Here is a 23,077-nt window from a genome sequence, read left to right as displayed (position 1 = left end):
AGGTGCATCCTAAAGGGTCTTTTCCCTTGTCTTTTTATCCTAAAATGAATCTCAATTGGCTTTGCTGTGCATTTTTGAAAGAGGAAACTGAACTGTCTTGGTAGATAAATGAGAGACTGAGTTCCTCAGCTCCGAAGAGAAGGGGCAACCTCACTCCTCCCAGCCTTGGGAGACCCGGGCGACCGAAGTCCCGGGTGGGAGTTGCCTGGGGTGATTCCCCGAGGCGTGAGTGGCCCCATAGGGAACCCACTCACACAGGTTAATTTAAAGAAGGCTCCTCCAGGAAACGCGTATAAGAGCTGATCATTCGGCGTTTGGAGCCCTCTCGGAGGTACTAGACCTCCGAGAGAGAAACCTGAGACACCTCAGAGGGTGGGAGCGACTCAGCGGCGAGACCTTGAGGAGCCCCACCCACAAGCAGCACACTCTGATCCACGACACCAAACCCCGTGTTACAGTTTGGTTGCTTCTTTTAAAGAAAAAATGGGACATCCTTTAAAATGGAGGAAAGACAAGGGAGAATGACCCCCATGGGGCACCGCAGTTGGTGTGTGGTGCCTCTACTTGCAAGTAGTTCTGGAAATGAAAAGATTTGAAGGCATGCCAGGTGCTGCTAGGGCTCCAGCTGGTTACAGCTAATGCTTGTGCACAAGTTTTTACGAAACGGCAAATGACATCCAGGAAAATTCAGAGCTGAAACGGTCGACCTAGCGCCTATGGAGTTGAAGTGTCTGGAGGTGTTTCTCTCTCTTCTTTTCTGGTACTCTAAACCCTGCTAACTGTTTCTGCTGATGTCCAGGTAACTCATTGTTTACGACATTTACAATTGAAAGGCTCCCTGGAGACCTGATGCCAGTTATTGGTCAAAAATGTATGAAAATATTTCAGTTTTGGTCTTTTAACGCTAAGGACAGATAGAGTTTACCTCCACGGATTCAGTGTCTATAGAGAAGTACACAGAAGGTGTTTCTAAACGCACTATCATGTAATGTTAACTGGACCGTCAGGGACTCAGAGTTGTCCTAGAAGTTGTGGTTAGAAGAGCTTAAATTGAAAGCTTCAGTTTTCCCTTGGTCTCCTTCATTTTTGTCCCGCTCTTTACAAGCGAGCCAGTTATGTGTACGTGACGTGGCTGTAACAAAGTTTCTGCCTGGGTAAAAAGTTTCTAAATTATTAATTTTTGTGTAGTAATTTATTTTAAGATGAAAAGTGAATCAAGATTACAATCCAGAGATTCTCAAAACAGTCTTACCCTTTATAAATACTGCGTGTACTCAACTGTACAGCCCCCCCCCAAAAAATTTTTTTCTGAGACCATTTAGATTGTTTTTCATTCAGCTTAATCTTGATTCTCATGGAAGAAGCATGCTACTATTTTGTATCGTTGTTTGAGGTACTGAGGACTGGCGCTAAGAGTTTTTTTTTTTTTCCCCTCTCTCTCTGTCTCTCTCTCTCAGTCTACACCCAGGTGATCTTATGTTGATGTGGCATTCAGAAAACTTAAAACGAAGGCTTCAGGAGCAAAAATGTTCTGACTTTGCCTTGTCTGCCTAGGTTTTACTAAGAGTTGACGTGATCATCTGTGTATGTATGTAATTAAAACTTGTAGATGACGCCGGGAGTGGTGGCTCACGCCTGTAATCCTAGCACTCTGGGAGTCCGAGGCGAGTGGATCGCTCGAGGTCAGGAGTTCGAGACCAGCCTGAGCAAGAGCGAGGCCCTGTCTCTACTAAAAATAGAAAGAAATTATCTGGCCAACTAAAGAGATATGTAGAAAAAATTAGCCGGGCATGGTGGTGCATGCCTGTAGTCCCAGCTCCTCGGGAGGCTAAGGCAGTAGGATTGCTTAAGGCCAGGAGTTTGAGGTTGCTGTGAGCTAGGCTGACGCCATGGTACGCACTCTAGCCAGACAATAGAGCGATACTCTGTCTGAAAAAAAAACAAAAAAACAAAAAAACAAGGAAAAAACCTTGTAGATGAAAGAAAAATAATTCCATACCAAATTTTTTAATGAAAACATCATAAGATATAAGTATTTTGTGAAAAGATGGTTTTGTCTAATTCACTGGTCTTTGAAACTAAACTTCAATATGTCAGTGGTCATTAAAAATTAAGTGGATATAAAAGTTAAAGGTCACAGAAGTTTGGCCCTAGATGCCATCTCTCTGACATATCTTGGCTAAAAGGGGGGGACTTGTGAAGTAAAATAAAATTTTGAGGCTCACTCCCCCAGACACCACCGCCGCTGCCTATAACCTGCGAGGCCCCGCCCACTTCGAGATGGCCCACCTCTTCAGGCCAAAGCAATCTGTGCCTCCCACGTATTGATTTATGACTTTAACTGTGACCCGTGTCTCCTTGAAATGTACAAAACCAAAGTATAACATACCAGCCACAGCGAGTCCACTTGCTCAAGGCGTCTTGGGTGTGGCTCGGGGTCATGAGCCTCAAATTTGGCTCAGATTAAATCTCTTTCATATTACGTTACGGAGTTCGGCTTCTTTTCCGTTGACGAGATTGAGGCCCAGGCGTGGGGCTCGGGGAAGACTCAGGACCACTGAAGCAGCAGCCCGACCTCGGTGCCGGGTACGGGCACGGCCCCTTTGGGCCCTCCGACTCCGAGCTTCTCTGGTGGGACTGGTAGGTCGTCCCGAGCGCCGTTTTTGGTCGATGGTCTTGGTTTACTCTAAGCTGGTTCTTTTCCTAGGAATTGTTGTTTGGGATCCTAACTTAGATTTGGAGGTGCATCCTAAAGGGTCTTTTCCCTTGTCTTTTTATCCTAAAATTAATCTCAATTGGCTTTGCTGTGCATTTTTGAAAGAGGAAACTGAACTGTCTTGTTAGTAGATAAATGAGAGACTGAGTTCCTCAGCTCCGAAGAGAAGGGGCAACCTCACTCCTCCCAGCCTTGGCAGCCCCGGGCGACCGGGGTCCCTGGTGGGAGTTGCCTGGGGCAATTCCCCGAGGTGGGAGTGGCCCCACAGGGAACGCCCACACACATTAATTTAAAGAAGGCTCGTCCAGGAAACGCATATAGGAGCTGATCACTCAGCATTTGGAGCCCTCTCGGAGGTACTAGATCTCGGAGAGAGAAACCTGAGACACCTGAGAGGGTGGGAGCGACTCAGTGGTGAGACCTTGAGGAGCCCCACCCACAAGCAGCACACTCTGATCCATGACACCAAACCCCGTGTTACAGTTCGGTTGCTGCTTTTAAAGAAAGAAATGGGACATCCTTTAAAATGGAGGAAAGACAAGGGAGAATGACCCCCATGGGGCACCACAGTTTGTGTGTGGTGCCTCTACTTTGCAAGTAGTTCTGGAAATGAAAAGAGTGGAAGGCATGCCAGGTGCTGCTAGGGCTCCAGCTGGTTACAGCTAATGCTTGTGCATAAGTTTTTACGAAAGGGCAAGTTACATCCAGGAAAATTCAGAGCTGAAGCGGTCGACCTACCGCGCTGTAGAGTTGAAGTGTCTGGAGCTATTTCTCTCTCTCCTTTTGTGGCTACTCTAAACCCTGCTAAGTTTTTCTGCTGATGTCCAGATAACTCATTGTTTATGGCATTTACAATGGAAAGGCTGCGTGGTGATCCCGATGCCAGTTATTCATCAAAGGTGTATGAAAATATATCGGTTTTGGTGTTTTAACCCTAACGGCAGATAGAGTCCACGTTTTCAGTGTCTATAGGGAGGTATACAGAAGGTGTTTCTAAACGCACTGTCATGTAATGTTAACGGGACTGTCAGGGACTCAGAGTTGTCCTAGAAGTTGTGGTTAGAAGAGCTTAAATTGAAAGCTTCAGTTTTCCCATGGTCTCGTCCATTTTTGTCCCAGTCTTTACAAGCGAGCCGGTTATGTGTACGTTACGTGGCTGTAACAAAGTTTGTGCCTGGGTAAAAAGTTTCTGAATTAATTTTTGTGTAGTAATTTATTTTAAGATGAAAAGTCAATGAAGATTACTATCCAGAGGATCTTAAAACAGTCTTACTCTTTATAAATATCGTGTGTACTCAAGTGTACACCCCCCCCAAAAAAAAAATTGTTCTGAGACCATTTGGATTGTTTTCCAGATAGCTTAATCTTGATCCTCACGGAAAAAGCATGCTACTACTTTGTTATTATTTGAGGTGCTGAGGACTGGCGCTGAGAGTTTATTTTTTTTTCCTCTTTCTCAGTTTACACTCAAATGATCTTATGTTGATACGGGATTCAGAAAACTTAGCTTAAAAGGAAGGCTTCAGGAGCAAAAACGTTCTGACCTTTCTTTGTCTGCCTGCCTATTGTACCAATCCCTCCCTGAAGCCAGCCATAAAAACCAGAATCCCTCTACCCAGAAAAGGACAAATACCATATGATTCCACTTCTGTGAAATATCTAGCATAGGCAGATTCATAGAGACAAAGTATGTTAGAGGTTACCCGGGGCTGAGGAAGGCGGAAATGGGAGTTATTGCCTAATGTTTACAGATCTTCCGGTTGGTATGATGAGAAAATTGGAAATATATAATGATGGTTGTACAGCATTGTGAATTTACTTAATGCCAGTGAACTACACTTACAAATGGTTACAGTGGCAAATTGTATCACAAGAAAAATAGGTTTAAAGTGAAGTACTTTTTAAGATACACAAAAACTGAAAGAATCAATCAATCAGCAACAGACTCTTAAAATGCAAGAAATGTTAGACAGACTTTAGGCAGGAGAAAAATGATACCAGATGAGATTATGTTTAGAGATCTGGCCATGGTAACCAAATGGGTAGTATGTGACTTTTGTTCTTTTTAAAACATCTTTTAAAGATAATTGACTGTTTAAAAAAAAATAACAATAATGAAATTGGGGTGTATAACATGTGTAAGTAACATGTGTGACAGTAGCATAGAGACCCGAGGGGAAGCCATGGAAGTGTGGAGCATGCTGTATGGCTCTTAGGCAGCACAGAAAGTGGTGTCATATCACTGGAAGGTAGAAACCAACGGTATTGTTTCATATCCTATGCTACACAGGACAGGTGCCCACACAAAGAACTGTCCAACCCAAAATGTAAGGTTGAGAAACCATGCCCTAAAGCTAAAAGTTATAGCTAATGGGCCTCAAAGGAAATAAGAATGAAAAAGTACTCAATGCAAAAGAAGTCATAAAAGAAAACAGAGCAAAAAGAGCTGATGAGATGAAGAGAAAACATACAGGACGTCTTTGGTGAATGGAACATGGTGGAAATGACATGGTGCCGGCTTCCAGGCCCAGGACTCATGAAACCAGCAGCTTCCACTGTCTGTCTCTTGGAACGTTTGCTGTGGAGGAAGCCATCACTCACATTGCCACCTGGGCTCCACCTGTTGTCATACCACTGGTGGCATTAGATTCTCATAGAATCTCGAACCCGACTGTAAACTGCGTGGGAGGGACCTAGGTTGTGGCTCCTTATGAGAATCTAATGCCGATGATCTGAGGTGGAGCTGAGGCCGTGATGCTAGCGCTGGGGAGCGGCTGCAAATGCAGATTACCATTAGCAGAGGTTTGACTGAACAATGAATGTGATGCACTTGAATCATCCCCAAACCTTTCCCCCCTCACCTGGTCTGTGGAAAAATTGTCTTCCGTGAAACCGATCCCTGGTGCCAAAAACGTTGGGGACTACTGGGATATAAGACAAACATACAGAAATAAATTTTATTTGAGTACACTAGCAATGAATGATTGGAAATTTAAATTAAAAATGATACCATTTACAATAGCATTTAAAGAGAAATATTTACAGGTCAATCTGACAAAACTACAAAAGACCTGTACTATAAAAACTGTAAGCATTGCAGAGTAAAAATAAAGGAGAACTCAGCAAAGGGAAAGATACACCTTCTTCGCAGGTCAGAAAAACACTCAGACATCAGTTCTGATCACATTGATCTGCAGATTCAGCACAAGCCCAGTCAACATCAAAGTGTTCTCTGTTGTAGAAATTGTCAAGCTGATTCTAATACTCATGTGGACATGCAAATGACGTAGAATAAGTCCTCTGGAAAAAAAAAAAAGAACAAAGTTCGAAGACTAATACCACTCAATTTTAATAAAGCTGTGGTAATCAAGACAGTGGTATAAAGACAGACAAATAGATCAATAGAACGAAATAGAGAGTTCAGAAACAGACTCACGGCCGGGTGCAGTGGCTCACTCCTGCCATCCTGGCACTCTGGGAGGCCAAGGGAGGATCACTTGAGGTCAGGAGTTTGAGACCAGCCTGAGCAAGAGTGAGACCCTGTCTCTACTAAAAATAGAAAAAAAAAATTAGCCAGGTGTGGTGGTGGCACCTGCAGTCCCAGCTGCTCAGGAGGCTGAGGCAGGAGGATCACTCAAGCCCAGGAGCTAGAGGCTGCAGGGAGCTAGGCGGACACCATGTCACTCTAGCCCAGCGACTGAACAAGCCTCTGTCTCAAAAAAAAAAAAAAAAGGAAAAGAATTAGACTCACTCATGCATGGAAAACAGATGTGTTACAGATGAGCAAAGGCCATGCAGTAGAAAAAGGATTGTGTTTTCAATAAAGTGTGCTGGAAAACGTGGCTACTCATGTATAAAAAAAAAAAACTCATTCCACACCTCATACATATATGAAAAGTAACTTAAAATGGGCCATAAATATAAATGTAAAACTATAAACTTCCAGAAGAAAATAGAAAATGTTTGTGATCTTGGGCTAGGCAAAGACATCTTAAATGTTTGTGATCTTGGGCTAGGCAAAGACATCTTAAATATAACACCTGAAGCATGATTTTCTGAAAGAACATGCAGAATTTTATCAAGATTTTAAACTTATATTCTTCCAAAGACACTGTTAGCGTGAAAATACCAACCATAGACTGGCAGGAAATATTTGCAAAGCCTGTACCTGATAAAGGACTTGTATCCAGAATATGCAAATAGGTCTCAAACTCAGTAATAAAAAATGAATAACCCAATAACAAAATGAGCAAAAAATTTGGCTAGATACTTCACCAAAGAAAGATGCTCGGAAGACAAGTAAGTATGCTCAATGTCATTAGTCGTGGGGGAAACACGACCTACACCGCAGTGAGAATTCTTGCTCATCTGCCCGAGTGCCTGAAAGAAAGAGACTGGCGGGCCACGCAGGGCTGGCTTTGTGGGCCTCTGACCTGTGCCGTGACACAGAGCCCCTGCACGGAGGGCCCTGCGCCTTGTTTCATGCTCTCCTGTCTTCATCTTGAAATCCTTAATGATCTTAGAACAGGGAGCCCGGCATTTTCATTTTGCCCCAGACCCAGCAAATTATATAGCCAGTCTCAACTCCACATGTTAGCAAGGATGGTGGAAAGTGGGGCTCTCATACACCGCTGGTAGGAATGTAAAATGGAACCACCACTTTGGAAAACAGTTGGGCAGTGTCTTAAAAAGTTAAGTGTTTACCTCCCGTAGGACCCAGCATTCCCACGCTTAGGTGTATACTCAAGACAAATAAAAATATATGTGGAAGATTGTGTAGATTTTATGGGGATTAACTAACCAATAAAATCCCTTTTCTTTCCATTATATCTTTCATGAATAGTGAAGGCATTAGAAATACTTTCTCTTTAAAAAGTTTCTCTATTATGATTGTCCCAAAGGTTACACTGCAAATAATTACATTAGATTTTGACCTCTTATTTATGCAGTGACATTAATTAAAATTAGAAAGGTAAAACATTTATTTATCTTAAAGCTAGTAAAGACGTTTTAACTATCCCTTCCATAACAGGCAGAGTTTTCATTTGGGAGAAATAAACCATTTTTACTGTGACAGATACACTACTTACATTATTAACATTGGTTCCATTTTATAAAAAGAGTATTTTTAATTCAAAGTTGTGATTTCAGTAATGATGAATTATACATTTTATAGCTTGCTCTAATCTTTTTACACAATTAAATTGGACCTATCCCCAAGTTTTACCAACTTTTTAAAAACTTACCAGTCTATAACAATGACGCAACTGATGAAAATGACATATCATCTCTGTAACGATGCAAAACTCACCATAGGTTCAAGAATAATGTACTTGTTTCATATCTGAAGATTAAATATATTGTAAATTTGGGGGGCAAGTGTCTTTTTTTTTCTTTTTTTGGAGACAAGGTCTCGCTCTGTTACCTGGGATACAGTACAGTGTTACCACCACAGCTCACTGCAACTTCAAACTCCTAGGCTCCAGTGATCCTTCTGCCTCAGGCTCTCCAGTAGCTGGGACTACAGGCACATGCCACCACACCTGGCTTTTCTCCCCCCACCCCGCCCATTTTAGTAGTGATGGGGTCTCGCTCTTGCTCAGACTGGTTTTGAACTCCTGGCCTCAACCAATCCTCCCTCCTTGGCCTCCCAAAGTAAGTTGTACAGTCCATTTCCTTGGTAGTTGGGAAAAAGAGCACAGGCAACAGCAGAGGACTGTCCTGGGACACTCTTCATCACACAACCAGTGACAGTTTAGTCAAAATCACACCTGAAAGCCCAACCTTGACTACTCAAGACACAGGGCTATGCTCTGCCATCAATTAGAAAATGGTTACCTTTCTGAAAACCCTCAGGATAAATTTCCTTCTGGTTTTAGTATTGTGAATAATAGCTACGGTTCACCTGGGCAACAAATTTGCTTTATGGCCATCACTAAAATGTTGAGCTTGCCCTTTTATACCAAAAGGCAAATTGGTGACACATCCTTAACAAGCTGTAGGAATTCATGGAAGACTTTCTCGTATTAGGTTTCCTCCTGGCTCTATTTTAGATCCTAAATTTCATTTCTCTTTTCCTCATCCCTCTCATCCCCTTCTAATATATATAGCCTTACTCTGTATCTTCTTTTCTAATTGTCCTCAAAATATTTTTGGAACAAAAGCTCTAATAAAATATACTGTGTATACTGATTGATACACATGAGGACAATGTGCACACATGCATACACATGGATTAAAAGCCAACCGAATTTTATTCTTCCTTCAGGATGATGGGGACCCTGCTTCCTGTGCTGTGTGGCCTGCGTCTTGTACCGACAGCACTGGTGACAGCGCCAGTCTCACTCTTGGCCAGCGGCAAATATTCCCATCTCTTCTATTTCTCCATTCCTCAGCAGTTGAGAATAGGAATTAATCAATGTCTCATAATGAAATGGGATGTTTCAAAATGTTACATTAAAGCTCAATTCCACCATTGAAAATATTTGTTATATGTTTTTCTTATTATATACATTTACTAGCCCTAAACCAAATCTAACTATTTTGTACAACACTTAGTACACAATCTATTTTAACAGAACTCTAAGACAAACTTTCAATGATTAGCAAACTTTATGATGTATAACCTACTAATTTTATTGAATGGATTTTCTTTCAAATTAAATTATGTAATTAAAAATTAGAAAATTACATCTTTCTAAATCATATACATTTTTAAAACTTCTATTTTCATTTTAAACTCAATTGTAAAATAGTATCATAATAATGTACATTGTACCTGAAAAGCCCTAACCTCAGCATGATATAATTCATCCATGTAACCCAAAATACTTGTACCCCCTAAATACATTGAAATAAAAAAAACTAAAAAAAAAGGTCACAATAAAATTATATGCTTTGTCCATTTGTCAGAGAAAAATAATTAATGGTAAATACTAGGCCTTCTTTTTCAATTCTGTATGAAATTCCTCTTGGTAACACTTGATAGAATTCTACTCGCAACAACACTCAAACAAATACACTTCTTTCTATAGTACTAAGTGTTCAAAAACACACAGCATTCAAATAATGTAGTTTCCATGTAATTAGGATATCATTTTCAGTTTGATAATCTGGCATAGAAAAGTCTTCAGTGGAAGAAAAGAGAAATAGCTAAAAAGAAACAGTTGACTTAAATGATGATGATTACTACTGAATGAACCGGTTCCCTAAAACATAGTGGAATAGGCTGTCCATGCCTGAATGTGACTGAGATGTGCACATCTGGGAACAGAAGGAAAGCTCTGCTGGCAACACAACAGTGATCTGACCAGGCAGGATAATCAATCCTTTCATTACATATCCCACCTCCTGACCCCTGTTTATCATCCATGTTCCCCAACAGGCTTCTGTGCCATCCACTTACTCCTTCTTTAGAATTTTTCATTTAGAAATTACTCATACAAGGAAGTATTTTAAAATATGTGCAGTTTGAAGAATAAACACCAGAGAAACCACCACCTCGGCTCAGAAAGAGCAGAAGCTCCTTGGATAGGCCCCTCCTGCCGGCTCCCGCCACCACCGCCAGTGTCCTTAATTCTGTGTTAACCATCTCCCCGTTTTTGTCTTCATACCGTTGGGTCCTGTGTATGTGCATCCCTTAAAAATACATTGCTCTGTGCTGCCGGTTTTTGAGCTTTACAGAAATGGAGTGATTCTCCAAGTATTCTTTTGTAATTTGGTTCCTTTCTTCGACATTACATTTTTGCAATTAATCCATATTGATGTGTGAGGCAGTTTATTTTTATTGTAGTGTAATAGCCTGTTATATAAACATATAACTATCTGTTCTGCTGCTAATGATCCTTTGTTGTTTCTATATTCTGCTGCTGGTGTTACAGTTGCTCTGGCCTAATTATTTTTCACAAATTGAATGTTATTTTTATATTTTATAGTTCATGCTTTAATTTTAACCACACTTATCAACTTTGCTCCTTATTCATTCTTACATTTCAGAACTTTCATTTGGGATCATTTTTTTTTCTACCTAATGTAAACCATTAAGAAATTCTTTTCTCTCAGACTTTGACTAAAAAAGCCTTTATTTCAATTTCTTACTTGAAAGGTAAGTAATTCTAGGCTGAGAGTTAATATCTCTCAAGACATATTGAAGCTATTGTTCCAGTCATTTGAATTCCAGTGCTGCAGTTAAGAAGTCAGTCATGAGTCTAACTACCACACCTTTATAAATGATGTCTTTTCAAAAATCTATTGTCTGTATTTAAGGTTTTCTCTTTCCCTCTAGTAAATTCTGCAGTTTTCACTATAATATGGCTAAATGTGGATATCCTTTTGATTTGTTCTGCACTGGGCTTCCTGGATTGAGTACTAGTATCTTTTACCCAATATCTCTATAAATAGTGATTCTTCCTCATTTCCTCTATTATCTCCTCAAGAGTGAAAACTCAGCCCAGAAGAGGGAAGAACAGATGGACTCAAGAGACATTTGAGGGGACCATTCAGTCTAGCCTGGGAGGGAAAAAAATGAGTATGTTCTATTTTTACCATTTCCCTATTCAAAAAGCACTATTCCCCTCTACCTATGGATTAAAATGTCAACGATGGCGTTCAAGGCCTTCCTAGTCTGACCTCTTTGCCTTTTTATCCACTTTCCTTACACCCCATGGTCCCTCTACTTGGACTCTCCTCTCTGCTGCATCAAACCCCATCCGACGACTGAGGCCTGACTAAATTCCATGCCACCCACAAGGCCTTCCAAGCTCTCCTAGTGCCTCTCCCCTCAAACAAAGCCTTCAGTGTTGTAAATAAACCCTCATCATGTGGTAACGACCCTCTCCTATTACTAGGTACTACTGTCTGATTCTTTAACAGCTGTTTACATTTCTATGTGCCTTGTCTGTATGTTTCCTTCATAGAACTGCAAAGAAATGTCAAGCACATGAACACAGCTAGACAACAATCCAAGGCAAGATGAATGTCAGAAGATTTTGGCATCCTGGAAAAAACTCACCATGGACTTTGGTTATTCAGAATTAGCTACTTCTGTAAGGCTATCATGTAAAATAAAATAATAATGATAACAGTGGTAAAGTATACCTGCCATCCACTTTCACAATAAGATACATAAGAAGAATAAGTCAATATAGATTGAAAGGAGAATACAATGAATAATTCCATGAAGAATCCTTGGAATTACATAAGCAGCATAATAACAGGTAGTTTTTCAAACTAACTTATTTACAAAGAAGTAACTTAGGAATGGCCATTCTCCTCCTCTCTAATAATTCTAAGAGAGAGAGACATAGCAAACTTTAACTTAAATAAACAGTTCCTTGAAATTGGGCTTCAACAAGTTAAATTATAATACATAAAAAAAGAAATAATATGTACCTAGTTGCAACTTCAAAGTCAAGCTACACATGAAGAGGACTTACAGTTTGGGCTTATATATATCTGTAGCAACAGGAAGAACTCCAGGAGAACTCAGAAATTTCAATGCCAAACATGTCACAAGAGGTCAGAGGTCACATTTTTCTAACTGGGGTTTGACCCTAAAGTAAGCAATATATGTAATTAATTGATGCCCTATTCTGAAACATTAACTTGAATAGGACTAGTCTACCAATCTGCTGTTAGTCTAATCATGCTAGTCACAATGTGATCATCTCTAAAAACACAAAGTCAAAGTTACTCAAGACAGAAAGGAAACATATAGGTTGACTATTTTGATTGCTTTTTCCCAGTAGTCAATAAAAAATAAGTTAACCTCCCCAATCACACTGCCTAGCTAATAATGCCAGTAGAGACTAGTAAAAAATCCATATCTGTTTCAAAAGCATGTCTTTAAACTATAACTATTACTTAAAATAATTATAAACTTCTAATGCCAAATTAGATGTGCATAATTTGTTTGGATTAAAGAAAAGGAAGTGATATATGTAACTTGATTTTATTGGACATTAAACTATACATGGCATTTAGAGAAATAACATGACAATGAGTTATGAATCATATTAGGAATCTGCATGATTGAAGGCTTAAATTTCACTTGTTACTGATTCTTCTATGATTCTTCACCCTTTACATCTTGATTGGAAATCTGTAAAACAAGGGCATCATCTGAAGCATAAAAATATTTTATAAATATTTAATAGAAATGTTAAGTAACTGAGTATTTCAAAGCTTTAATGACACCTATCCAAATTACATTAAAGTGATGAATTCATGTGACAACTATAGTGTTTACAGACATTTAAACTGAAAAGAGGACTACTATTATGTGTATCTTCATACAACCTTCAACTGACTACTGTATTTCCTTTTTTAATAATAAAATGACTCAATTGTTTCAATTTTACGATGATTAAACATTAGAAGACATCCTTCCATTTCTAGAAACGTAAAACGTTTTTACTGAGAGGCCAAAATTCGTGCTTATTTAGTTCCCAAATGAAGTCATCTATAGAATTTATGTTATCATTAATTTATAAACATGAGCTGTAAATCAGAGGGACAGCTTCACCATTAATCAAAACATCAGACTTAATCCCAGATATGTATTTTGAGCTCAGATTGATCTTTTTAGTAAAAATACTTTCCACAGCAAAATAATAGGGTTCCTTAGGTATATTTTTTTAAAGATTTGAATTATTGAATAAATCTCAGCAGTGATTCTGTAACTTACAGCACCTTTCCTACTTTCTTGGATACAGCACTAGCAGTTCTTTTAAAAAAGGAAAATTAAAAGAAAATGGTAAAAAGGACTCAGAACACTCTTTCCTGGGGAGCTATCATGGACAGGTACTGCTATGAACTCTGAATGTTGGATATCATCATACTTAGGTGGAATAAACATCTAGAATGAACACAGATACATTCTCCTATTTTGTTATTGAGATAAGAATATTATTATTAGTTCCTAACAGTTCAATCAATTATGAGGATCTGAGGCTTAACTGCTTTAAAAGGCCACAAATTCTACTCGTGGAATTTCCTTTTAAAATTGTAACATAAGTCTTACTACATTCAGGATCCTGTATTTGATGATGATATTGCTGTGGATTTTGAGGTGCCCAGTGTTATATACAAACATGAAGAACATGCCTTGGGTTTGTTTCTGCTAAAAGGGATTCTTTTTATTGCTTTTAGCTCTGCTTTTGAACTTCAGAAAATATCCAGTGCCTTTAGCAACAACTTTTTTTTTTTTTTAAAGAAAAATCACAAGATTGTTGTCAGCTGGGAAGATGGTGGAGGTAACAGTTTTAAACTGGCCCCTGAACCTCCTAGACAGAGTTACTGGAAGAGAAGCAAACAAAACAAAGCAAAAGGCCCTTGGACAACATCTACAGTACCAAAAAAATTAAGTGATAAGGAGTCCTGTGAATCCCAAAATTTGAGCAGTCAGGACAAATCTGCAAGAGCTACAGTTGCAATTGGTACTGACAGCTACAGAGGACAAGGAGGGACATGGCGGGGAATCTAGGGGAGCTGAGCACAGGAGGACCAACCTCGCGGCTGCAATGGACAGAGTGAGACACCCTCACGTGAGACGATTCACAGTAACGCACGGATCCACGGTAAAGTCCTCAGGAGCTGGAGCACAACAGTCCTCTGGACACCCAAAATTAGGCAAAGCTCCCTTCCAGGACAAAGCCCCACATTATAGAGAAGTGTGAGGAATTAAAGTATCAAATACTACTGGAGTCAGTTAAAAAGACCTTTAGTATAAGAAAGGGTGGTTCAAGGAAAAATGGGGGAAAGATAGAGAAAAACCTAGGAAATCTCAAGAAATATGAGGCCATATTTTTAGCACTTCATAAAACTGGCCTAAGAAGAGCATTAGAGCCATAAATCTAGTAAAAGGATTCAGACCCACTTCTCCCTGCTACAAGTTTGGGAAAACAGATTTTGACACCAGAATGACAACAGGAAGGACTGCGGCTCACAGGACAGAGTGACACCCTTACGATGAAGGCATGTCAGAAAGATATGCCTGCAAAACAGAAGAAAACCAGGATCCACTGTTTCAAGAAATGAGAAAAGACATTAAGAAAATGATATAATAGGAATGCTGTAAATCAGAATTAGAAAAACTCAGGAATGAGTTAAACATTTGAAGTAAATGGAAAAGAAATCACTTCAGAAGTGAAGTCTAAACTAGAAGCTACACAAGAGTGATTATATAGCAGATAATATCAGATAAACAGAAGTTGCAAAGAATGAAAAAATTAAAAATCAAAAAAAAAATGAAAAGAATTCAATTGAAAATAACAAACACAGAAGACAGGAAAAGAAGACTGAACACACTAAGACAGGCCTCAAATAATAAAAACCAAATATATATAATAGTAATATAATCATAACTATATATAATTTTAAGTTTCTTATTCTCAGATAGCTGTGTATATAATGTTGCATAAAATATTGACTAATTATATATTCTAAAATTTTATTGTTCATGATATCCACGATTCTCACCATGTCAGAGAGGAGGTAAGATTTTAGATAGAAGAGATACATAAAACCCAGTAGCCATAAATTTCAATGGAAAATATCAGTATGAATTAATGAGATGTTTTTATCTTTTAAAAGTATATTGATTTCCTAACTCTGTCCATTCCAAGGCCTAGAGAGACAACACAGTAGCAACACACAGTGGCCAGAAAATACTCTTGAAATACAATTTCAAACTAAAAGAAACCAGAGCCCCTGGAAGAAACCAGTGATTTAGGATGTGTACAAAATGGGCCTTAAACCTTGTCACCTGAGAAAGCCGGAATGAACTTTGGGATCCAACACAGAGGCCCGCACTGGTCAAAGACGGGAAAACCTCAGCATCAGTAAGGGTTTTGTCAAAAATGGACTGAAGTATCTCAAGTGTATTTAAGTCCATGGATTGCAAATGACAACTAAAAGAAAAAACCTAGCTGGTTACCACTAGAGGATGCTATTTTGAAAACTGGTAAATACATAGAGAGAAGGAATTAAACACTTCTGCTACTGTTCCCATGTGAACCATACCACAGCATAACCAAATAGCAGATGAGCATTCCAGTTAGCAAAGGAAAGAAAATTAATAATTGCAAAATGGTGATAATCTAAGGAATTACTGGATCTAGCATCAATAGCTACATATATCACGAAATGAGACAACTGACACATGTGCCTCCTGAAAACACAACTGTCCACAGCCTCGACCCACCCCACAGCCTCTGGACCAACCATCAATTTCCAGGAAATACAGAGGACTGAGCAGCAGGTCAAACTGGACCACAGAGCTGTGATCCTCGAAAGCCAGACTACGAGAAACCAAATGACCCAGTTTCCTCAATCAATAAATCCCAAATGAAAGCCACAACAAAAAAGATGGATGAGAAATCCACAGATCAAAAGAACAGAAACAAGCAGAATGAAGCCATTATACCAAAGTAAACGATAATGTTTAGGATGCAGGATGCAGGACTGCCTAAGAGGGAGTCACTCCAAATCCCATAACTTTGAATGCATGACTCAAACTATGTAGCTTTCAATTTTTTTTATAATGGAGTCACCAGTTAAAATAAAGAGTGAAACTTAATGACTACATATGCAATCCTAACAATAATTCTTCTGCAGCCTTCTGTAACTTCAGCCATTTCTAAAGTTTAAAAGACACCTCTATGTTCAGACTTACCTGTAAATAAGCAGAACAACTTGACTTAAAATGAATCCAAGGCTTGAGAGTGCAGAACAGGAATATCAGACTTTACAGCAGAAGATCAGACTTCCTGTCCTCATCCCATGCCACTTCCTAACTGACCTCAGGCAAGCACATCAGGCAAGAAAGTTGATGTTAACCAAGAAGCAAAGGCACTGGGTCAGGCAGTTCTCTGCACAGTCCCCCCTGGAGCCAACTGTCCAGCAGGGAAATAGTTACGACTGTGACTGACGTTGGGAAAAAAAGCACAGAACACTGAGACGTGAGCCACTGCGATGGAGGAAACACCACACAGCTCTCAGAGGGGATGAGGCAGAGGACACAATGGGGAACCCCTCATGAGCACTTAACCTCGGATTTTCTTCTTTTCGTCCATCTTTAGATGACACTAATAAAACTAAGACTATTTACTAGGTAAAATAAATTTATTGATATTTAATTTAGGAACTGTGGACCTCACAACATGAAGGAAAATAAGCCTTGGCATCATTTAAGGCTATACTGATGAAGCAAGGAAAGAAAGGAACACTTACCAACAAGCCGCGATACAAAAGGAGAAGGTGTAGCATCCTGTTTAACAACCTTTGCATCTTTTGTCACAGTTTAACTTGTGCACACATGTACACACATAAGTGTTGCGATAATCCAACAGACGTCTGCACCTGGCACTGTGGGGTTAATTCTCTGACTCCCACGCAGAAGGTGGTCACAATCTAACAGCAACATTCACTAGGAGAGTCTGACAGGTTCCTAGGGAACATCCCTAGAGCTTCTAGAAGGATGCTACATGTGAGATCTAGAAAGATGCTACACGTGAGGAAAAGGAATAGTCTGAAAAACTGAAATGTTTCAGTCAAGCTTACATGATATTAATTTTTAAAAACAAATCCAAAGAACAGTATTTTATTTCAGCAGTCTTCTGTGAGCAATTTGATATACAAAAACTGTTTTGTTAAAAGTCTCAACCATAAGAAAATACTACTTTTTATTCTTTGCGATTTTTTAAAATGTTTTTATTATCAGCATCACCTCTCTGTAATTTGTATTTAGCTACCACACCTCAAATTATTTTCTTTAATTAAAACTATAATAATTAAAACAACGTACTATTTATTTTATTCTTATTTTTCATACAGTATTATTTTGTTCCTTCCACTAACCTACAGGAGCTAAGAGTTGAACATGGTCAGCGTTGAAGTATTGTGAGGGTGAGTGTAGAGTCAGAGCCACAAAGAGCCCGAACCCTTTCTCTATCTTCTGTTCCTTCCCTTGCAGGTAATTTTATGATCTTCTTCACCAGAATACAGGGAAGGGACAAAAATATATGGAATTCAATTTTGTTACTTATTAACAAAACCAACAAAAAGCATTTAAGTGAGCTTTTGTAAATTATCTGTTTTCCATTTTTTACACATAGCATTTAAAGAATATGGAGAAATAGGTATAAAGAAATTTTGTCTAAATTAACAACAACAATAAAAAAAAAAAAACAACCTCCAAACATTTAAAAAGATAAATTTGGCTTTTTTTTTTTTTTTTTTTTTGAGACAGAGTCTCATACCCTGTTGCCCGGGCTAGAGTGCCGTGGCATCGGCCTAGCTCACAGCAACCTCAGACTCCTGGGCTCAAGCGATCCTCCTGCCTCAGCCTCCCGAATAGCTGGAACTACAGGCATGCGCCACCATGCCCGGCTAATTTTTTCTATATATATTTTCAGCTGTCCATATAATTTCTTTCTATTTTTAGTAGAGACGGGTCTTGCTCTCGCTTGGGCTGGTCTCAAACTCCTGAGCTCAAACAATCTGCCCACCTCGGCCTCCCAGAGTGCTAGGATAAATTTGGCTTTATTCCTTTAAAAATACCCAGAGAAACAAAATAAAACCAAGTTCTTATTTTAAGACATCCTTATAATTAGTATATAACAAGTAAATAGAAGAGTTATGAATTAGTTTGATTTTTTTTGTATCCTGAATCTTTGTCTACCAATATAAATAGCATTAGAAACTGCGGTGGGGAGGAACTTTCTTTTTAAAAACTGAGTGGTTTGGCCGGGCGCGGTGGCTCATGCCTGTAATCCCAGCACTCTGGGAGGCCGAGGCAGGCGGATTGTTTGAGCTCAGGAGTTCCAGACCAGCCTGAGCAAGAGTGAGACCTGTCTCTACTAAAATAGAAAGAAATCATATGGACAGCTAAAAATATATATAGAAAAATTAGCTGGGCATGGTGGCACATGCCTGTAGTCCCAGCTACTCGGGAGGCTGAGGCAGGAGGATCACTTGAGCCCAGGAGTTTGAGGTTGCTGTGAGCTAGGCTGACACCACAGCACTCACTCTAGCCCGGGCAGCAGAGTGAGACTCTGTCTCAAAAAACAAACAAACAACAAAAAAAAAACTGAGTGGTTTATTTAATAATTTCTAAAATATAGAATGAAATTGTTAAAAATTCTGTCCATGGGCTATGACCTAATACAATTTTGCTTTGTTTTGAGGGTCTTTGAGGGGCTCTGTGGCCCCAGTTAGAGTACAGTGCCATCATCATAGCTCACTGCAGCCTCCAACTCCTGGGCTAAGGTGATATCCTCCAGGCCTCAGCCTCCCAGAGTGCTAGTATTACAAGCGCGAGCACAAGCCAAGATGTTATTTACTTACTGCACATACCATGCTTGTCCTGTATTACAATGAATAATGAACAGTATACTATTTTTAGACAGCTTCACTACATAAAAGCAAATGATTAACTAAAAGCCATTTTAATAAAAGACCTAAATAAAGTTACCAAGAGTTAAAAATTCTGATAACTGCAAAACTATTATAAATAGTACATACTGATATTTTACTTATCTAATATTTATTTCATAAACACAAGTTGCTTGTGTATGTTTCTGTATTTGTTTTTCCAACAAGTATATACTCCTGCAAGGAAAGTGACTTCAGTCCTTTGTAATAGATGTTGATTAGGATAATAAAGTATTTTTGGACTTTTCCCCCAAGGTCTCACATGAAATTTTACAGGGATTTTTTCATTTGTTTGCTAAATTTACTTACTTTGTAATACGGTCAATGTTGGCAATTTGCTTCTGGTTCCGTTATAATCTCAATGGCTGCCCAAAGATGCTGGATAGCTTTTGTATCTGCCTGTCATCTTTTTGTCAAACATGCCATGACCTGTTTACTTCTTTAGCTGTAGTAATACATAAAAACATAAGGGAAAAAAAGATTACAAATTGAATTATTATCAACACAAGTGAGTAACATCATCAGTGCCTCTTGACTACTGATCATACCAAGGTAGCAGGTAGCACTGCCAACTTTCTGCCTCATTCCCTACCGTCCACCTCACCACCTTCTTCATACAAGTTACCATTTGCTTCATTACTTCATAAAAAATGAGAGTCTAAAAATGAAAGGGTTAACGTTTTCCCAAGGAGGACAAATGGCTACCTTATGCCAACATGTTTTTTTAAATAAATTTAAGTTTTATTGTAATGCACAGAAATATAAGACAAAATTTCATTTATCAATAATGCATTGTTGGCCAGGCACGGTGGCTCACGCCTGTAATCCTAGCACTCTGGGAGGCCGAGGTGGGTGGATCGCTCGAGGTCAGGAGTTCGAGACCAGCCTGAGTGAGACCCCGTCTCTACTAAAAATAGAAAGAAATTATCTGGCCAACTAAAAATATATATAGCAAAAAAAAAAAATTAGCCAGGCATGGTGGCACATGCCTGTAGTCCCAGCTACTCGGGAGGCTGAGGCAGTAGGATCACTTAAGCCCAGGAGTGTGAGGTTGCTGTGAGCTAGGCTGACGCCACGGCACTCACTCTAGCCTGGGCAACAAAGTGAGACTCTGTCTCAAAAAAAAAAAAAAAAAAAAAAAAAAAATGCATTGTTTGTAATTTGATCAATATAAAATAGAATTTAAATGCCCTCATTGTTTGTACTTTGGTTTATTATAATCATGGCTTAAAAAGCCCAATTCTATATGCATATATTGATAAATGAAAGCATTTCAATAAAATAAAACCATGAACAGAAAATGCAAAATGTATTAATAGTTACTTCTGGGATAAGATGGGAAAAGCTGGCAAACAGGATACCAGAGGCCCACAAATTATTAGGAACAATCATACTCTTGAATAGATGTTAGTTTCAGGGGTATTTATTACATCATTAAGAAACAACATTGCTATTTTATTCAAATTTCAGTATTCTGGATTAACAGAAGAAAATAGCCACCCGACCTCCAGATGATTTTGCACCTGTGCCTGGCAAGACTGGGGAAAACCCTGGGGCTACACTCAGGTGTCTGATGACTGAGGGTTTTATAGAAGAGGACTCTCCTGACTCAGCTTGGAGGGACTTGTCTGTTAGGAAGACCGTGAGCCTAGGAAACCTTCACCACAAAATTTGTGTTAGATCATGAGTCCCAGCATTTGGCAACAACTGAAACATATCTCTAAATCTTACAGATTATAATGCTAAGTTTAAAAATCTAGGCCTTAAAAATACAGTAAACATTAAAGCTTCTGGGATTCCTAAAATCTCCTTGCCCAGACCTTTCCTGTCCCGTAAGGGAAGAGAATGAGCGAGGGAAGCTCATTCTGGGCACTTCACTGTGTTTGTTTCGTGATTGCAACTGAGCCCTGTGAATCTCCTCTTTCTCCACCTCCACACTTCCTTTCACAGCCCCCTGGGTCCTCCCTTTCCTTGACAAACCCAAGTAAACCCCACAGTTGCCATCAAAGCTGATTCTGAGAAGACTCACTTCCAGTTAGTCTGGGGTCAGGGAGGCTCCTAGAATGAGATGGTTTTCAGAATTACACTACCAACAGAATTCATTTTGAACATGTTTTAAAAGGTATTCTTGAATATCCTACTTCTTCACACTATTACTTATAATAGTTCCAGACTTTGCTCCAACAAAATAAATAAAAAATAATTCCAGTATTCAAATTTAAAGAAAACTTAAGGAAAATCAGTTGATTCTGTACAAACTTAGATGTAAAACTAAAAGATAATAAAAATTACAATTAAGAAACACTTCTGTTTTAGAGTAATCACTTTAAGATGAAAGAAACTTCAAGATGAAAGAAGACAGAAACTTCTCAGTTTAAGTGCACTCATAGGAGTGCCAACTTTCAGGATCTGATAAGCCAGACAGTAGGAATTCAGTGGTAAGAACATATGTTAGAAAGTGACATCTAATGGTGAACTGTAATAATACAACTTAACCCTGTGAGATTATACAAAGACTCAGACAAAACAACAAAATTTCAGTCATTCTTACACACTTAAAAAAAAAAAAATACATAGTTGCCCACTTTGTGTAAGGCACTGTGCTAAACATAATGGAGTATTGAAAAATGTATAAATAATGGCCAGGCATGGTGGCTCATGCCTGTAGGGACCGTCCCTGGGCAAGAATTGGCTTGAGCCCAGAGTCAGCAAAACTGGACGTGCTTCTTGGGTCCAAAGGTCAATAGGTCCAGAACACTCCCTGAGGCCAGCAGTCAATAGGGCCGGAGCTAGAGGTGAATGGCCTATTGAACAGACAAACTATTCCCTATAGAAAATAGCCAAGGGCCTTAGGTCCTGCACTCAAGCCAAGGCATGTCTCATTGTCCTGCACGCGGCAATGAGGTCCAAAGGTTGACATGCAAATGTCTACATTCCTTGAGCAATTTCCATAAGAAATGGAACATATCACCTCAGGGCTCTAAAGATAGTCACGTACCAGAAAGTAGCTGCTGGACAAAAGGAGTATAAAAATAAAGCGACTCCTGCTTTTCGGCACTGCAGTCTTGTACCGTCCTTGTGTGTCTGTGTGTTTCTTTCTGTGTTCGTCCCCCGTTCTGTAATCGGGCCGTTACACACTTTGGGAGGCCAAGGCAGGAAGATTGCTTGAGGCCAGCAGTTCAAGACCAGCCCGAGCAAAAGCAAGACCTCATCTCTATAAAAATTAGAAAAAAAAAATTAGCCAGGCATGGTGGCACATGCTTGTAGTCCCAGATACTCCGGAGGCTGAGGCAGAAGGATCACTTGAGCCCAGAAATTTGAGGTTGCTTTGAGTTGTAATGACACCACTACACTTTAGAATAGGAGACTGAATGAGATCCTGTCTCCAAAAAAAAAAAAAAAAAAAAAAGTAAAAATACTGATGCTTGCCAAAAAATAACCTAAAACCAGTAGAGAAAATTTGGCATATGCATGGAACTATGAATTGTACAGTGATATGTGACATATAAATTGTCCACAATATGAAAATTCGGATGGTGAGACATTACTTCTAGCTTCAGTAAAAATTAAGCAGAAAGAAAGATATCTACTGCAAAATGGTAAATATATGGAAAAATATAAGAGCCAATCTTTTCCTTTCTTAATTTCTTTAAAAGATAATTGGCTGCTTAAAGCAAAAATAAAAATAATTGGTAGGTGTCATTAGGTTTATAATACATGTAGAAGTAAAATACATGAGAACCACAGCAAATAGATGGGAAAGGGGGAATAAATAGAATTATACTATTGCAAATCTCTTACATTTTTTGTGAAGTGGTATTATGTTACAATGTTATATATTATATATTGTAAATGAATTATATTAATTCATGGCAGACTATGGTACATTAAGCATGCATATTGTAATTTCTAGAACACTAAGGAATAATA

General features: G+C 39.0%; 2 long non-coding RNA genes across 8 annotated transcripts in view; one reads left to right on the top strand and one right to left on the bottom strand.

Moving 5' to 3' along the window:
* LOC123628847 overlaps window positions 1-14,477 on the top strand; it is a 48,674-nt gene extending 34,197 nt beyond the window's left edge. For 4 of the 7 annotated variants that reach the window (XR_006731779.1, XR_006731778.1, XR_006731777.1 and 1 more), the window contains 2 exons: window positions 11,152-11,243; window positions 11,632-13,068. This is a non-coding gene — a long non-coding RNA (uncharacterized LOC123628847). Of the gene's footprint in view, window positions 1-8,984; window positions 9,199-11,151; window positions 11,244-11,631; window positions 13,069-13,928 lie in introns of those variants that run through there. The other 3 variants (XR_006731775.1, XR_006731776.1, XR_006731774.1) reach the window with 3 other exon arrangements.
* LOC123628848 lies at window positions 5,685-22,185 on the bottom strand. Its single transcript, XR_006731780.1, has 3 exons — window positions 22,146-22,185; window positions 19,457-19,592; window positions 5,685-6,016 (listed from the first exon to the last, which is right to left on the bottom strand). It is a non-coding gene; the product is annotated as an uncharacterized LOC123628848 (long non-coding RNA).
* Window positions 22,186-23,077: the final 892 nt, after the last annotated feature.

This window comes from Lemur catta, chromosome X (genome assembly GCF_020740605.2).
Source record: "Lemur catta isolate mLemCat1 chromosome X, mLemCat1.pri, whole genome shotgun sequence".
In the NCBI taxonomy this organism is placed as follows: domain Eukaryota; kingdom Metazoa; phylum Chordata; class Mammalia; order Primates; family Lemuridae; genus Lemur; species Lemur catta.
Note: the sequence above shows the minus strand (reverse complement) of the source record. Positions and strands in the feature narration are given on the sequence as shown.